Source organism: Ostrinia nubilalis, chromosome 19 (assembly GCF_963855985.1).
Source record: "Ostrinia nubilalis chromosome 19, ilOstNubi1.1, whole genome shotgun sequence".
Lineage (NCBI taxonomy): Eukaryota > Metazoa > Arthropoda > Insecta > Lepidoptera > Crambidae > Ostrinia > Ostrinia nubilalis.
The window spans coordinates 3,923,857-3,940,618 of record NC_087106.1 but is presented as its reverse complement, the minus strand read 5'-3'; the positions used below and the strand labels follow the sequence as shown (position 1 = coordinate 3,940,618).

Below are 16,762 nucleotides of genomic sequence, written 5' to 3'. Positions count from 1 at the left end.
GTGAGCTTATATTTTACAACAATCAGCTGTTAGTCTTGCAGTCACTGTGATCGATTCGGTGTTAACCACTACCGTCGTCAAGCTCAGTTCTGAGATGAAACTGGATAAATACATATAGGAAAGGAGTGTCGACACGAGGGTGTTCGGCCCACACAGCACGCGACACGCGGCAGTATTGCCTGCGGTTTGCGCCGCTGTCAACGTTGACACAATTAGCCAGTGTGCTGGATAGACAGGATGCTCTGTCAACTGTCTTGGCAACTTTTTACAATCAGTAGTCGTACTTAACAGTTAATAGAAGTACAAATAAATGTATATAATAATACTCTATAATGAACAAAATCTTGTTGAGACCGTGATACTTGTTATTGTTATGAATAAGTGATGCAATACGATTATAATACAAAAATATTGCTTTATTATGTATTTAGTACATTGACATTTACTCTCTTAACCATTTAACATGGACATTGATCCATGCTCTAAACATCTACACGGTAAAATAAATCTCGGAGGCGAAAACAGGATAATTATATGATCAAACGAACTTACCAAGTGAAGTTCGATCTGAATTATCCTGTTTTCGCCGAAGAGATTTAAGGTCCCTCCCAACCCGAAGATTTCTATATCTTCCTCCCTGGAGGTAAACGTCAATGTCATCTCTTCTCTAAATATAATGAGACCGCTCGGACACCGAGCCCACAGCGTGGTAGGGGTGGGGTTGCCCGCTCTTTTGTTTTTTACTACTACTACGCTGAATATTGTGTGCGGATTGGCTTGTCGTACAGGGGTACTACACGGTAAAATAAATCTCTTCGGCGAAAACAGGATAATTCAGATCGAACTTCACTTGGTAAGTTCGTTTGATCATATAAAAACGGGCATAAGCGAGACTTGCAGATCGGAACCACATTCTTTGCAAAATAAATCAATTGGTCTCTTGAACTGTTCTGCCCCAAATTCGCTAACCAGTTCTCTCTTCCCGCGCACGTTATCCTCAAATGTGTTAATGAAGTACTGTCTACTACAGTGCCATGTGTATGCGGCTCGGAGTCGGAAGTCGGATGATAATCTCGTTAGCTGAAGTTAATTCTTTTAGCGCTAATGGACCAGGCCCTTGTTACTTGGGAATGGTGCAAGTGAAGAGAGGTTAGCGGACAGGTTCAATGGGCTTAGTTCAGTTCATTCACAAACGATACTTGCTTATGTGAAGCAGCAAATCGAACGCACCGCTTTGAATAGAGCTCTGTGATTGGTTCGTGTGTGACCCTGTGCGTCCACGCGCACTGTGAGACCTCATCATAGTAATGTTTGTGAATACGGGCGTTAGTATCGTGTGTCATGTTTTTCTGATTACCTAACATAGATGCTAAGTTTTTCAGAAAAAAGCAAACATTCTAAGGTCAGTCGACCGCTAAATAGATTGTTATTAAATAAATTTTGTGTGAATAATTTTTACCGTACGTTCTCATTAATGAAGTTGATGCACTGCTCGACGAGTATTATTTCCGAGCATGCAGGATGCCTCGAGCATTGCATTTGTACAGTGCAACTGATATTCCTTTATTTTATGCAGTTAATTCTGTAAATCCTTTTAGCGTTCGAACTAGAATTCCAAAATCACATTCAAGATTAATTAATTTGGAAAATGTGTAGTTAAGGCTGTATAAAATACTCAAACGCTATGTTCTACGATTTGAAGCATTATAAGTCGCGGCGGCACGAGCACAAACAATGGACTAACGGTGGTGCGCACGCGTACAAACACTGCGTTTGTTGAGCCAGAACCGGCAATTTGGATAATGCTTTTTGTTTATCTAAATGTTTAAGTGGCTATTCAAGCTTATTTTGACTTCCTTCCTTGGTTATTGTTTTGTACAATTTGAGAGACCTTTGAAAAACTTCAACTTTTTATCAATGGCTGGCCTCCTCTATTTTGCCACAGATCCTACTCCTATACTATCTAGGCTAGCTATCTGCCTTGAGATCTGGTAAGGTGCTAAAAATGTATCATCCTGTATGTAGTATACAGTACTTACCAAATAATGCGACATCCAATTTTTTTACGAAATCTTCATTAATGGGAATTTTTATTAGTTCAATTTCTGAAAACGTGTTAATGTACCGTTTGTGGTTTAATTTGTCATTATCATGATTGATAACATTAATGTGTTCAAAAGTCATGGTTTCGATTTCTCGAAAGCAATAAAATAATCGGTCCCTTTTCCTGTTCCAGATAATTCGACTTTTATCGAGAGAGTTAAAGGCAAGAATTTTAATTGCCTGGCGAATATTTTCAATGAATGAACTCCTCGTACCATGACCTAAGCGATATAAGCAAAAAAAGAATGAGACATGACGTATAAGTTCTGAGCATTTGACAATTTGTAAGTACTAATTTAATTAGTCTATACAAATAAAGATAATTTTGATTTTGATATTATTTCAATAAGTTCTAGTACCCCTGTACCATGATTGATAACAATCCTATAATCTGAACTAATATTATTTTGGCAAATTTTAATCAAGAAAGAGACTTTTTTGTTTAAGGGTGGATTCGACTAAATAAGAGTAAATATTAATCTCAGAATAAATCGTCAGTCATTCGACATTTAGACATAATTATTTCCCATACTGAAAATGTCAATGTGCCAGTTATACCAGGACTTATTTCGGATTTCGGAAAAGTTTGGTCGAATCGGGCCTAAAAGACTCAACAAGCTAACTGCAGTTAAAGATAAATTTACTCCAATAACTAAAGCTATAGAAAATAATTTCAATGTTACAAAGCCTTAATAGTTTGCAATATTTCCAGAGTACTAGAGCGATATCATTTTATCTTTAAGCCGACAATTCCGAAGCAGTAAAACAAAACAAGGTTGAAATTGTACTGCTAGAGAGATGGTGGCAGGTGATTGTTACGTCCAAATTACACATACATAGTCGTTCAATTATTTTAGTACCGTTGTGTTATTCGGAACGCGTGCCGAACGCAATAATATTGGTTATAATGCAAGTCGAAGGTTGAAAACCGATTTAAATGCTACATTATCAGAATGGTGTAATGAACGACTACTTTATTGCTTTGCTCGATTAAACCTACAATTGTATAAGAACGCAAAATTATAGGTACAGTAAAGATAGGGAAATTGTGGATCAGGCATTTTATAATCGGAGATTTGTGGCTGCTTAGTTTGTGACCAGGTAGTTTGGTTTGATAAATTGACTGTTCATGCCCCGATTCCTTAAAAATATTAAATTGGAACGTTTCCAATATTTGGGTCGTCGTGGTCGTGGTCCAATCTTTGGGATCCAATGCCATAGATACAGAGAGATGAAATGCTACGTCTGTCAGAGTCACCGTTTTTAACCGCCTCTGTGGTCTAGTGGTAAGACCACCTGCTTCAGACGCAGAGGTCCCGGGTTTGATTTCCAGTGGGGGCAGATTTTTCTGTTCGGTTTGGTTGGTGGTAGGGCTTGTTCTAAGTCCGCCTGGCTAGCTACCACCATCTTACCTAAGTCTGTCGCCATAACAACAATGTTAACAGCATTGTTGTGTTCCGGCAGTTAGAGGTAAGATAGCCAGTTCCTCCGTGGTTGAGGATTCCGGGTGAAGCTCGCTTCCACCTTCGGCTGATCGTCACTTACCATCAGGTGAGATACAGGCCAAGAGCTTCCTCGTTGTGGATAAAAAAAAAGTCATCGTCAAATAGTTCATTACACCTAGATTAGCCAAAAAGTTGTCAACCCAACAACATTGTAAATTGTAACAAAGACGTGATGCGAACTTTTCGGATATTTTGTGTTTGACGGACTATTTGACGCCGACTGTACCGGATGTGGCGGAACTGTCTCGACCATTTATTCGATTACTTGACATTGGAAATCGTGTGATGCTCACGTGCATGACCGTCACGATAGCTCCACTGGACCTTTACCAATCGTTACTAGTTATTTGTCAACTGATGATTTCCCGCTGATGAAGACTTCTACTGGACTCGCAAAAGGTGATATTTTTCAGAAAAACTGTACATAGTCTGATGTACCTACTGGCGATTTTAAATAAAACAATGAACACAGCTGGGAGACGCGAAATCCACGTCTCTGACCTTTATCTGCGGTTTGTTATAGGGCTGGCAATTTTTATTTTATTAAACATAGAATAACCAATGTATAAGTGAGTTGCGTAAGAGCATTCGCTCTAAATGTTTGAGGTCGTAGATTCGACTCTACCTGCAATGGCAAAGTCTACAGATACATATCAGGCTAATAGGTTTGATACGAAATGTTTCCAACAAGAGAGGATGCGAAAACGTACAACTTTATTTGCTGTCATCTAAGTTATGCTTGGGGTGCTGAAATTAGCAACTCTATATTAACTAAGAACAGTTCTAATAACTTGACCCAATTTATTAAATCAACCTAAAGTGACAACCCTGGTATTGGTTCTTAACCGCAAAAGATGGTTCATCTCAATGTAGACCACAGGTCATTGAACCCGATTGTTTTATGGACTACATAAAATCTTAACGACACCGTTTGAGCCGGTCGTGCCAAACTGCTAATGGTCAGTAATATGACGGTAGTAGGAGTGGCAGCGGTTTAATTCGCTAATGCGTTTTGGCTGATGATCTCCTTCATTAGCTGTAGGCTTTTGTTTTAGTAGTCACATTAAATTATAGCATCGTACCTAGTTGTAAAAAAAAACCATCTATCACAACATTTTAACGAAAATGTATGAAGGTAGTTTTATTTATTATACTTTTTCCGACAACCCGATTACTTGTAAATTATAAATAACTTGAGAAATCGAACTGCAATGTGCGCGCGCACTTTCATACATCTCCATACTGATTAACAGCCCACCCAACTATCGGCCAACTAAAAGTCGGTGGTCTGCGCCCAGGCTTAAAAAATAATCTAGGATAGAATATGATGAAGAACCCTTCATACAGTCTCCCATCCCTATTTTAACCTTCTAGTTTTTATTTGCAACAATTGATTAATGTTATTCTCCAAGGACCAATCTTAATACTTAAAACTTATCAAAGTCGTTTCAACAGTTCAGACGTAACAAAATAAACAAAGTTACTTTCTCATTTACAGAAGCATTACCTCATCACCCTCGAGTAAGTATATCGAATATCGATGCACTCGATTCGTAATAAACAATCGATTTTCTTTGTTTTGCCGACGCGCGACGCGACTGCACAACTGCATATCAAGTTTCACACTGTAACGTCTTTATACAGTTGGAATAAACGTTATTTTGCTATAAATATGTATATTCTGATGTGCTTTCGGCTGTAGTTCTTTCTCTACATATTATGTGCAAATAGATCAACAGCCCAGTCGAGTGCGCACTCCACTCATTATGTATTGCGTAAGATGCGCAGAGACATAAAAACGCGAATAGTAAATTATGTAAACTACTAATGAGAGTGATGGGGTAAATGGTGCGAAGAACTGGAGCTGCCATAACTATGTGAAGATGATGCATAATAATAATAGTATTAAAATTTATGTTCTTCATGATTTAAATGCCTAAAGTAACGATAGAATAAATTAGAATGCGAAATTCATCAACATACTGGGGGCGTAGTGTGAGTTTACATCAAACATATTCGATATCGAGTGCGTCAAAAGAATCTATGAAGATTTTAGTTCTTGAAAGTATCCGCTTTAATCCTTTTTTATACATTTATGCGCAGTCGTAGTTTTCAAAAACAATTTGGGGCTTACCAAATTTTCAAAAACAAATTGCCGTGCGAATTCGCACGAATCGTACAGGAAGAGGAAATTACTACCGAATTCATGCAAAATAGATTTCTAATTCAACAATTTTGTCCAACAAACGAAATGAATGATTTGAAACGGAAGAGTATCCTCAAATCTTCAACACGCAAATGGTATTTCCCCGTTGTTACCCCATTCGAAATTTTAGGAAGCGGCGAACCAAATGGACGTATCCTGAAATGTCGTAATCGAATTGTGTGGTAATTAGTGATATTAGGAAACTGATGGTTTTGCTTTAACGCATAAGTGACCGCAGTAATGATGAAGTTTTTTTATTTCGTGCTTCATAGGGCACGTTGAGCTGGTTTTGATAAAAATATTGCACGCTGACTGACAAATTGATGTTCTAGCTAGGCTACGAGTACTTATAAGTTTCATATTTTTACACCACAGTGAGAGCATCATAAATAACGAAAGCATCAGAGATCCAATGCACCTTACGTCGTCTCCATATCATAACTGAAATTTCCCAAAAATGTTGCAACCACCAGATATGCTGGTGTACTTTTACCCCTTTTGTCATGTGTTAATCAATGAACCGCGAAAATTTAATGTTTTAACTACCTACTGCAGATTCATTAATAGCGACAATGTATGATTAATTAATTAAAATATTCATAACCTATCCTATCTTAGCACCGCACGCGAATAACATTAGTTTAAATGGATTTGTAGTCGCGTGTGCAAACATCTAACCCCACGTTTTGTTGTATTCGCCATGTTTATTTTAACGCTTCCTATATCCTTGTTTGCTTCGTAAACATTTCTTCGTCTGCAATGCTGGATATCCCACGTCTATTCTGGGGTAGGGTTACCAGATTTTATATTGAGCTTTAGCTTGTTTTGGTCAAAAACATTTAAAATAATGGATTCCTAATAGTCTTTTTGCAGTCACTTTCTTTAAAACTCTACTAATAATAAAATGATTGCTTTCTCCTTTTATAGTTTTAATAATCCCAAATTTTTTGGTTTTAATTATACCTTCTTCGGAGATGGTCACAATCCAAAACCATTCTGAAATCCTAGAAACTTGTATTCGCTTTGTACGAACATTAAAATGTCTCCCATGCGCCTAAAACTTATCTGACATGCTTATTTGATCTTGTAGAATCAAAATTAAGTTGGTTCCAAAAACCCTAAAATTAAACCAAACGTGTCCAGCTTTCTCCCGATTCTTCCATCCCTGGATATGTTCACAGTTCAGCGCCCAGTTTTAATGTTGGCTTTGTGGCCCGGCCATTACGGAGCATAGTTGGAAATAACCGGGGAATGTACAGGCTATTGTCCGGATATTATTGCCGTCCGGATAGTTTATTTGGAGCGTGTGAAGAGCTGGTTATTATTGTAGAGCTTAGAAACGATGCAATGGTTTGTATTTTAAAATGGAACTAACACATTCCGGGATTTCGAAAGCCTATTTCACAGAACGACTACGATATCTGATATCTACCTGGTATTTTACGTTAGAATTATCTTTTTAGCGTCTAGAGTAGGGAGTAAGTCCTTCTTGACTTTCAGATGTTCAGGATTTTGTTCCCGAGTGAATCATTCTTAATAGAACAATCTACTTAAATGTATAGCTAACTCAGTTTCAAAAGAAATTAAATATTATTTCGTATTTAGCTAGTTATAGTTATATCGGTACGATTTCACCATGGCCGACACCTTTAGCTTTAGCGTCCCACTTGCCTCCAGGGTTGTAAGCAGCTATCATGGAACCTACTTCTCGGCGCCCTTTTCTAACTCCTTAAAAATATGTTCGCGATCGAAATAAATTTCTATTCTATATAAAATTCTGATGCAGGGCCCTAGACAATCGCCGACTGCCTAAAGTGCCTAATGGATAATCCTGCCCTGGACCTATAGGAATGCATAAATCGTGTTAGTCATTACGCCGCCCGATGCATTCCACAGATACTCAACCCGTTCCGCGCTCGGCTAACAAGGGTTAGAGCTGTCAATTATTCAATGAATGATTCGATGTTACCAAACTGTTATTTTGGAATGTGCAGCTCCACATTGGGACGAGTGAAGTGGAAAATGGTGGAAACTTAGTTGTTGGAAATACATTTTACGAAACATAGGCAGAGTCAGTGTGATTGTAACCACGGCTGTAACAACACAGCCGAAACCTCAAGCTGTCAACTACGTATTAAATGTGCGTAGTGTATTATATTTTTTTCTGACTCCTATCAATCGATACTTTCCAAGAGTTGTCTGGAGGAGATCAACTCTAGGTTGAAGATCAGGAGTTGCATCATCATCATCATGATTATTAAAATTTCTTAGCGATTAGAGTCGCTTCTCAAACAAATTTTTAAATATAAACAACTTGAAAAAATCGAATTGCCTACGGTGGGAATCGAACCCACAACCTTTCGCTTGCCGGGCGACTGCTCTTCTTGCTCGTGGGTTCGATTCCCGCCTTAGGCAGTTCAATATTTTTAAGTTGTTTATTTAAAAAAACATCATCATTATCATCATCGACGAAAGAAAGTTATTAAAAGCACTAAAAATAGTTATTTATACATATAGATAGAATTATAATAACATTCAATGTTATAAAATATTAACGAACAAATGATTCGCAGTTTTTAACAATGCAATCATCGGCCTGGCCTGATCGCTTGCATTCGTGATGCAATGTCAGTGATTATGTCACAAATCGCCGGTTTTTTGCTCGTCTGCTGTACCTGTCCCACGACCAAAACGACTTTGAGTGTCTTTGGACTTGCATAGATGTTTGCGTACTTTTTTGCGTGTTGTCTCATATGAATTAATTAATGTAATTAAGGCAGCACTTAGATTAAGTTCAAATACGTTGTAAAGGTTATTTTAGTGCATGTCATGTTGGTTGTCCTATTAAATAAATAAAATGCTCTACCCACTACATACATTGTACTCTTACTTGATAAGACAATTTGTTGTGAAATCATTAATTTGGTCTATTTGTTCCTAGTTTACATAGGAAATTACAGGCTTCAATCAATCTAATTGTCCAAAAAAGAAATAGTATTGTTCTGTGCTTCGGAGGGCACGTTAAACCGTCTCTAGTCGGTCCGATCGAGCCTTGTCAGACATCTAAAAAGGTATTAAGCATGGCCCTAATGTTTGTGGTGACTTCAGTTGCTTATTTACACACACGCACACGTTAGAAGATAATTTCATGTCCGCTAAAATGACATGTTATAACATGTGTAATAATTAAGATAATTACGTTAAAACTAGCTTCAAACATATTTTAACTCTTAAATAGTCTAAATATGTTATAACAACCAATCAGTGGACTGTAACAAAAGTACACAGCATTTAACGCACCATTAATATTATACCAGCAAAATATAACCAATTAGTTTGACATGCTGGTAGTTTTACAAGTAACAAGATACGGGATGCCGTCAATTAACGTTAATATATAAAACTATTAACGAACATGCACGTAGTTGCAACGAGAGCTGTAAATTTTTATTGTCATAATCATAACAGCTGATTTGGTGCACGAAATAGCTGGTGATTCGATATTTATTGCTTAATATCAACATTCCTGTATGTAACTCGTATCGTAGCACATCAGATTATACATTGTCGATCTAAAATCACTCCTATTACAACCACACAAGATCTCAGTGTCAAGCTTGATGTGCAGTCTGTACTAAGCAGTCATAACTTCGGTGCAATCTCGCGTTACTTACTTAACTGATAAAGTTATTACCTAAAATGTAATGTAGTATTAAATTTACTTGTTATGTTTCTAAGTATCAATTAAAATTGTTATTAAATAAATACTAGCTACAGACGGCGACTTCGTTCGCGTAGATTTTCGATTTCAATTCTTTATCGGACATTCCGCTATGTAAATTGTCGTGAAAAACCTTATCCTACTATAATATTACAAATGCGAAAGTTTGGATGTCTGGATGTTTGTTACTCTTTCACGCAAAAACTACTGAACGGATTTTGTTGAAGCTTTACAGCATTATTGTTTGTAACCCAGATTAACATATCTATATATATAAAAATGAAACCCGTTTTCCGTTGTCACGACATAACATGACAACGGCTTGACCGATTTGGCTGATTTTTTTTTTGTAGTTTTCTTATACTCTGTACAAGGTTTTTACGGAAAAAAATATAAAGAAAATCTCTACGCTAAGGCGGTACGAAGTTCGCCGGGTCAGCTAGTAGGCTATATTTATGCCGATCTGTGACACTAAATTTCACGCGGGTGAAGCCGCCGGCAAAAGCTAGTAATATAATAAAATAACTTTCATGAAAAACTAATTTTCAGTGTAAACCCAATCCTATATTTGTTTTTAACCATGAATCAATTTTCCTGATACAAATTATGTAACTCTAGCACTACACAATGAAAACAACTAGAGCATCATTAGAAATGACAAACCTGTAACAAATTGTCATGATCTTTCTCTGTTACTCGTGGGTTTTCCACAAAAGTGTGACAGAGTAAAAGGTATACACGACAGCTCAGATTTTAATGCGTAGACCTGCCCGTGGGAATTAGTTTTTATGTTCTCAACACATGTTTACTTCGTAATATACGTGTATACCAGTAAGTTCTATACTTCTAAGTTTTTGAACGAGTGGGAATTTTGCGAAGCGGACTTCTCCTTCCGAATTTCATAGCGTGACATAATTATGTAGGAATGTGACGCACAATTTTAATTAAAAATGTGAATAGGGGTTTAGGGGTTTAATGCCAGTATTTACAACGTCCTCTACGTTGTATTAAGGTAAAAACAACAAATCATCGTAAGTACTTAAATACACAAATATGTCATACAAAAGTAAACATTGTATAACATGCACATACCATTCGTATTTAGTGGGAATTGAATCCGCTGCTCAGTTGGCTTTACGGTCAGCGTCAAATAGTGAAAAGTAAATCCCAAATATTTTCCGATTGTCATCGGCAATTGTATGTACTAATTGTAGAGGTATCTCCTACTTCAATTAATGTTAAAGATATGACTACTTGTACTTATCCATTTTTGTCCAACGTTTATTGTGTACTGAACCAACTGCGTTTTCTTTGGTTATGTTTGCATTGTTTCTGTCTAGCGCTATGAATATAATAAGCAGCTGTTCAAATAATACTTTAATGGACTTCTAGTTGAAGCATCTCACTTTCATTTAAATTTTCTTTTAGATGTGTTTTATAGCGTAATGTTGTTTCAGTATACAGCATCATATTATATTTCGGTACATTGACAAATACAAGAGCACATGGACTACATTTTTATTGCAAAGTCACTCTTGGTTACTTGGTGTGCTGTATCTGATACTGCTCTATGTTTTTCAATCAGCATTTGTCTTCTATCAGAGTCACCCTGAAAAACATGTAACAAACTTAGCATCCTTTTCACATTAATCTATTTCTTGAGCCTTCGTTACACAGTCTATTTCTACATAGATAGCGTACAGTCTACCTAAAGCATACCAGAGTTTACATTTTCTCCTAAAATCGTACCTATTACAACTACACAAAACACAGATGTGAAGCTTAATGTGCCGTTGTCTGTATGTCTTACAGATAAGGTGCCTTGCGCGCGCCCATTCGTATTGTTAATTTACAATTAAGTAACACAATGCTGGTCCGTGCGAACATCGGGACACAGGTGGGTAAAGTAAGCCATTTCATGTAACTGCCCTCAGTTCTTCTTTCCCTAGCCCATTAAAAACTTATTCTAACCAGTACCCTATCCAACTAGTGGTAAATGTGTGGTTGCTTAAATCCACGCTCTGTGGTTTTCGTCAATTTCAGTGACGTTAAATGCAGTTTTTACTGAAAATATGTTTGAAACTGAGCATTTATTGCGAGAAGGGTAAAGATTGTATACTGAATAACGTCTATATTTGAAGGTTATGGTCGGTAACGGAAACATATTTATTACTGAAAGCACTTATGTTTGAGAATTGAAATGTATCATTTATTGTAAAAAGGGTAAAGATATACTGATCGTCTATATTTGAAGTTTCCTTATCTCATATCGTGTATTCCAAGAAGTAATGAACTCCTAATGAAGTCTTTCATTCAAAGTGTGCTGGCTCTTCTATACAATTTGTGACCGATACGTTAACTTGTATGAATCAACCATATACATTACAAGGTCACCGTTTGCAAGCCTCTGACAAATTTTTTCCCACGATCACCTGAAAATTCACCTCAAAACCGAAAGGCGTAGAGTTGAAAATTCCATTGGCATTCAGCCAGATATTTGGTAAAAAATTCTGTTCTAGACTGAGATATCAGTCAGTGTCTGGATACCAGCGGATCGTGTTACTTTGTGTGTTACAGAAAATAAAAGTGATTGTGGATAGTATGTTACATATTGCGGGTTAACTATCAGTGTATTAAGTTACAAACAGTGTGGATGTTACAGTTTGTGTATAATTGAGATGTTACGTTGGTTTTTAAGGCGCGATTGGAAAAGGTGTGGGTGATAACATTCTTTAACTTGACTCAAATGTAGAGTCAAGCTAGCACTATGAAACTACGCCCAGAATTCTTGATCATAATAGATTTAGCATGAGATTGTTGAATTTCAATATTTAGATCAGTCAGGCCTATAAATTCAAGTTCAAATGGTGATATTTCGCGGAGTTTTCATGCTAACCAAGTAAATGTTTCTATTATTAACAGGTCATTCTATACGACAGACACCATAATGAACATAGCGATTCGGAATACCAGAATTTTCATATTCTTAACTATTCAAAATTTGGAGCTGGATCTGCTAGAAAACCTTAGAACTTTAATCGTGAGATAGGCTTGATGCAATAATATTATTTGTAAAGAGAACAATAGTGTCTAGACAAACCTCAAGAGGATTTAAGACACTATTTAAATCAAAGATGTAATGGACTAATGGCTAAATAATGTAAAAAATATATAAAATAAAATAAATAAATAACATGACACCAAAATGCTTTACTTCAATTTCAAAATTACATTATAAACAATAAAACAATATCATTATAATTCAATACATACAATTAGTGCGTGTCCTTGGCGCATTCGGAATAATTCAAACATTCAGTTAATCGGACGGGTTTTTCCTAAGTAAAGTCAGCGCCAAATAGTTCGTGCCATCCAAAGTGGCCAAAAGTTGACAGCACAACCTTATTCCTAATGGAACAAAGACATGTTGCGAACTTTTTGGCTACTTAGCGTGTCCGGAACTATTTGACGCTGACTTCTTCTTTTCTTTTCGTGTCGACAACAAACCTACACAGTGTCAGCCCAAAACTCCGCCACAAGAGTAGCGTTGTTAGCAGCACTCATCAAATCCTCCTGAGTGCAGTTGCTCGGGCACTCAGGGCACGACATCAGGTGCTTCATCGACTGGAACGACTGGGCAACAAAACCGCACCTGCTGACGCTGACTGTACATACAGCACATCAATATAAACACAGTATCTTATACAGTTGTAAATAAGTGCTACTTTGCAACAAAAACGTAAAGGATACTGATGACTGTACATCAGCCAAAACCGGCTTCTGTAGAATTTTAATTTGTTATTGTGGTTTCATCATCGCATTCTTAACTCGATGCGCTTTTGATACGCATTTTAATTAAACCTCGATTTAGAGGTGACTGATTAAATGATGATGATTCTCTAACTAGTGTTATTGCACACTTATGAAGGGTGTAGGCACATGTAAAGGTCCTTACCAGTTAATCATTAGGTTAGTGTTAGCATTTATAGTGTTGTGTAAGTTAGTTTTACGTTATCTACTATCTTTTAATCCTCTACGATAACCTGTGCTTGGTTTGGGTCTAGATACTTCAATCTATCAATCCGATATATCTCAATCGTATCTAAATGATCAGCATCGAAAATACCATCAAGATATAACGTGATTCACTCACTCAAATTATATGTACACCGTAATAAGATTACGGCAATTGCTTCAATCGAATAGAGACGCATCTGTTTGCTTGTTAGCGCCCGCGGTCACAGTCGTGGGACGAATTCGCGATCCTGGAGGTCTACTCCGAAACGCTGTTTACGTAGTTTAGATCTATCTGTCACCGTCGCACATGCTTCGCGTGAGAGTGATGGCAACATTCGAAACGTTTTTCAGAGTAACTCCGCAGTATAGAAGCGTGATTCACAATTAGTATGTCGTCGACGTATTGACTAGGACATGCAAAAATGTAAGTCGCGTGACCTTTTATCTACGAGCTCTGCGTATTTGGTCTGAATGTTTACTTAGTCCGCTACCTGTTCAAAGTTAAATACATCATACATAGGTACCTATCCATCACTTGGGAATTGTTTATACATATTCTGTGGTGTATATTAATAGGCTTAAGTTATAAATAGCTCTACAAATTGTAAACATCGTCCTGTTAATCATAATTAAATTGTTTTTAAACAATAAAACTGCTTGAACTAAAACACTCCTGTGCGTCCTTTCATAACATACTTTATTAACTGAAAGTAGAAACTTACAAAGCATTTATAGTAAAGCATAAGTAGATAATACTTTTTAACATACTTAATTTTATGTATTAAATGCAAATGCAGTTAACGCATCAGTCTGTTTCTACTTCAACTTATCCTTCCATCTTCGCCCTTCATTCAGTTAAAAAGGATCCGGTTATTCTGGTTCATTTCAAAAGCTTAGTGGCCTTGTCTGGACTGGGAAGGGGCTGGAATAAACGGGAGCACGGAATAATCGGGGATTCCTTTGTTGTTGTCAGTCGTTGGGGTAAAGACGTCGAGAGATGTGGGGAAACTGCACTATCAGTTCTCAAGTAGTTTGGTAGTGTTAAGGCTCGTTCCCACGAAATACAAATTAGAACGGATCGGTTTTTTGCGGGATACTGCAAACGGGATGTTCGTGTGAACGTCAATCATCATCATCATCTCAGCCAGCCATTGATAAGTCGTCCACTGCTGAACATAGGCCTCCCCCAATGTTTTCCATGTTGCCTGGTTGGTAGCGGCCTGCGTCCAGCGCCTTCCTGCTACCTTCACGATGTTGTCGAACGTTAATATTAACACGTAATCTACTAAACTGGATCCTGCAAAAAACGTGATATCTTCGTGGGAATTCCCTAACGCGCAAGTCAGTTCAACAAATTAATAGCATTAATGTAACGGAAATCTACGAGTAAATTATGAAATTGAGTGAACAATTTATGATCAAGAATTTTGTCTCCCACATTCCAATACACCACTACAATAAATTTATAAGTTCAGAGATCTATTAAACCAATGTTATCATCGTCAATTACACCAACGAGCTCAATGTACACTTCCTATTACAGCGTTCACGAGTGTAGTGTCGTAGGTGCCCGCAATCACTGCGCGTGCGCACACCGCGGGATTGAGTGAATTTGAGTGACAAATCAGTGCGCTAATAGTAACTTGTGAAACAGTGATGAGAGTGAAAAGGCGTTGTAAAGGGAAATTGCATCATATGCTCCAATATTTCAGGTGACGTATTGAGTATTTATGTTGTAACCTGTAAAATACCATAACTTCGAACTCCTCCTATGAACTCCTTCTGATTAATCCGTTGCGGGTCCAATGACAGTTTAACTTTCCCCCGGAACAAACTTGAACTTCACTGGTTGGGTTTTTATTGGCGGTCAAGCTGTAGATCCTGGCTACACAGAGTCGCAGCGGTGGGAACGAGAGGTGGGAATAGTCCCGTAATTCAAACAGTTCATCGTGTGGGATGTAAATGACGTCACAAATCTTCTGTCAGGCTTTATGAGCCGCCATAGAAGTCTGACTTTGTTCAGTTGTCGGTCGGACGTGCATTGAATCATAATAATGTATTTATTTTCGAACATTGCGGTTGATTCATGTCTGTTATTTCTTAACTAAACGGGGGAAAATTTACCGAAAAAATGTTTTCAATTTGTCAATGCCATCTCGTAATTGTCTTGGAACAGTCACTCACATCACCAATAACATTTTTTTGCTATGTAATTATTCTAATTATATTCTTTTAATTCACATGCACTAAATGCGCAAAATAAATCTTATTATTTGGTAATGCATTCTCGGTTGTAAACTAATTAAGTTTGATGTTTTTAATTAATTAATTATATTATTTCCTTATTAATTGCATCTTTTTTATCCTCCGGTTGAAGTAGGTAATTGGCATTTCCCTGTTCAAAATCTATTTTAAAAACATGATTAAGTAAAATGTTTTCCTACAGATAAACAACAGTCTGGAATGTCTGGATATCAATTATTATTTGTAACATTTTTTTCAGTCAGTCCTATTTCATTTTCAAATAAATAAACTCGTTTAAAATCGTCTAAAATTACATAAAAAGAAATACTTTTATTGGTATTTTTAACGGCAAAGCGTAACCGCAGTGCCACAAACGTACAACAGCATTGATTAGAGGAAATGCGGATCATTGCGGCAGTTGGGTGTTATTTTATTTATTACACTCCAGTGCAAAATTACGGGAACAACACTTTGGCTGGGTTGCACCAACTTTCTTTAACCGTAACTATAACAATAAGCGGTGTTTTCTGTATGGAGTTTGACTTTGAACGTTTGTTATAGTTAAAGTAAGATGGTGCAACCCAGCATTGCCTACTCACTTCGTAAGAGACAATTTACTAGAACTCCATTTCTGCTCTTGCAGAAGCAGATTACAATAATTTCACTGATTGAACGAGATCTGTAAACCCATGTTCGCAAATAAAAAATGATTTGAGTGAGTAAGTGGAAGTTCAAAACAGTATTTGATGGCAATTAAATTAGAGACTGAAATAGTTGGTCATTTGGTTAATGATTCAAATCTGTCAATCGTTATAAAATCATTATAAAAGGAATGTTATCTAACAATTGATAAGATCCTTAAGATTAGATAAGATAATTTTAGTGTCAACTAATCAATTGCCACATTATACTATCAGTTTTAAACCGTTTAACCGTGTTTCTTTGACCTGAAGTGTAATTTGTTTA

At 36.9% G+C, this 16,762-nt stretch overlaps 1 protein-coding gene across 2 annotated transcripts in view; it reads left to right on the top strand.

The window, feature by feature from the left end:
• The window catches only part of LOC135081102 (protein kinase C and casein kinase substrate in neurons protein 1), a 166,830-nt gene that overhangs the window by 61,533 nt on the left and 88,535 nt on the right, over positions 1-16,762 (top strand). The window lies entirely within an intron of this gene.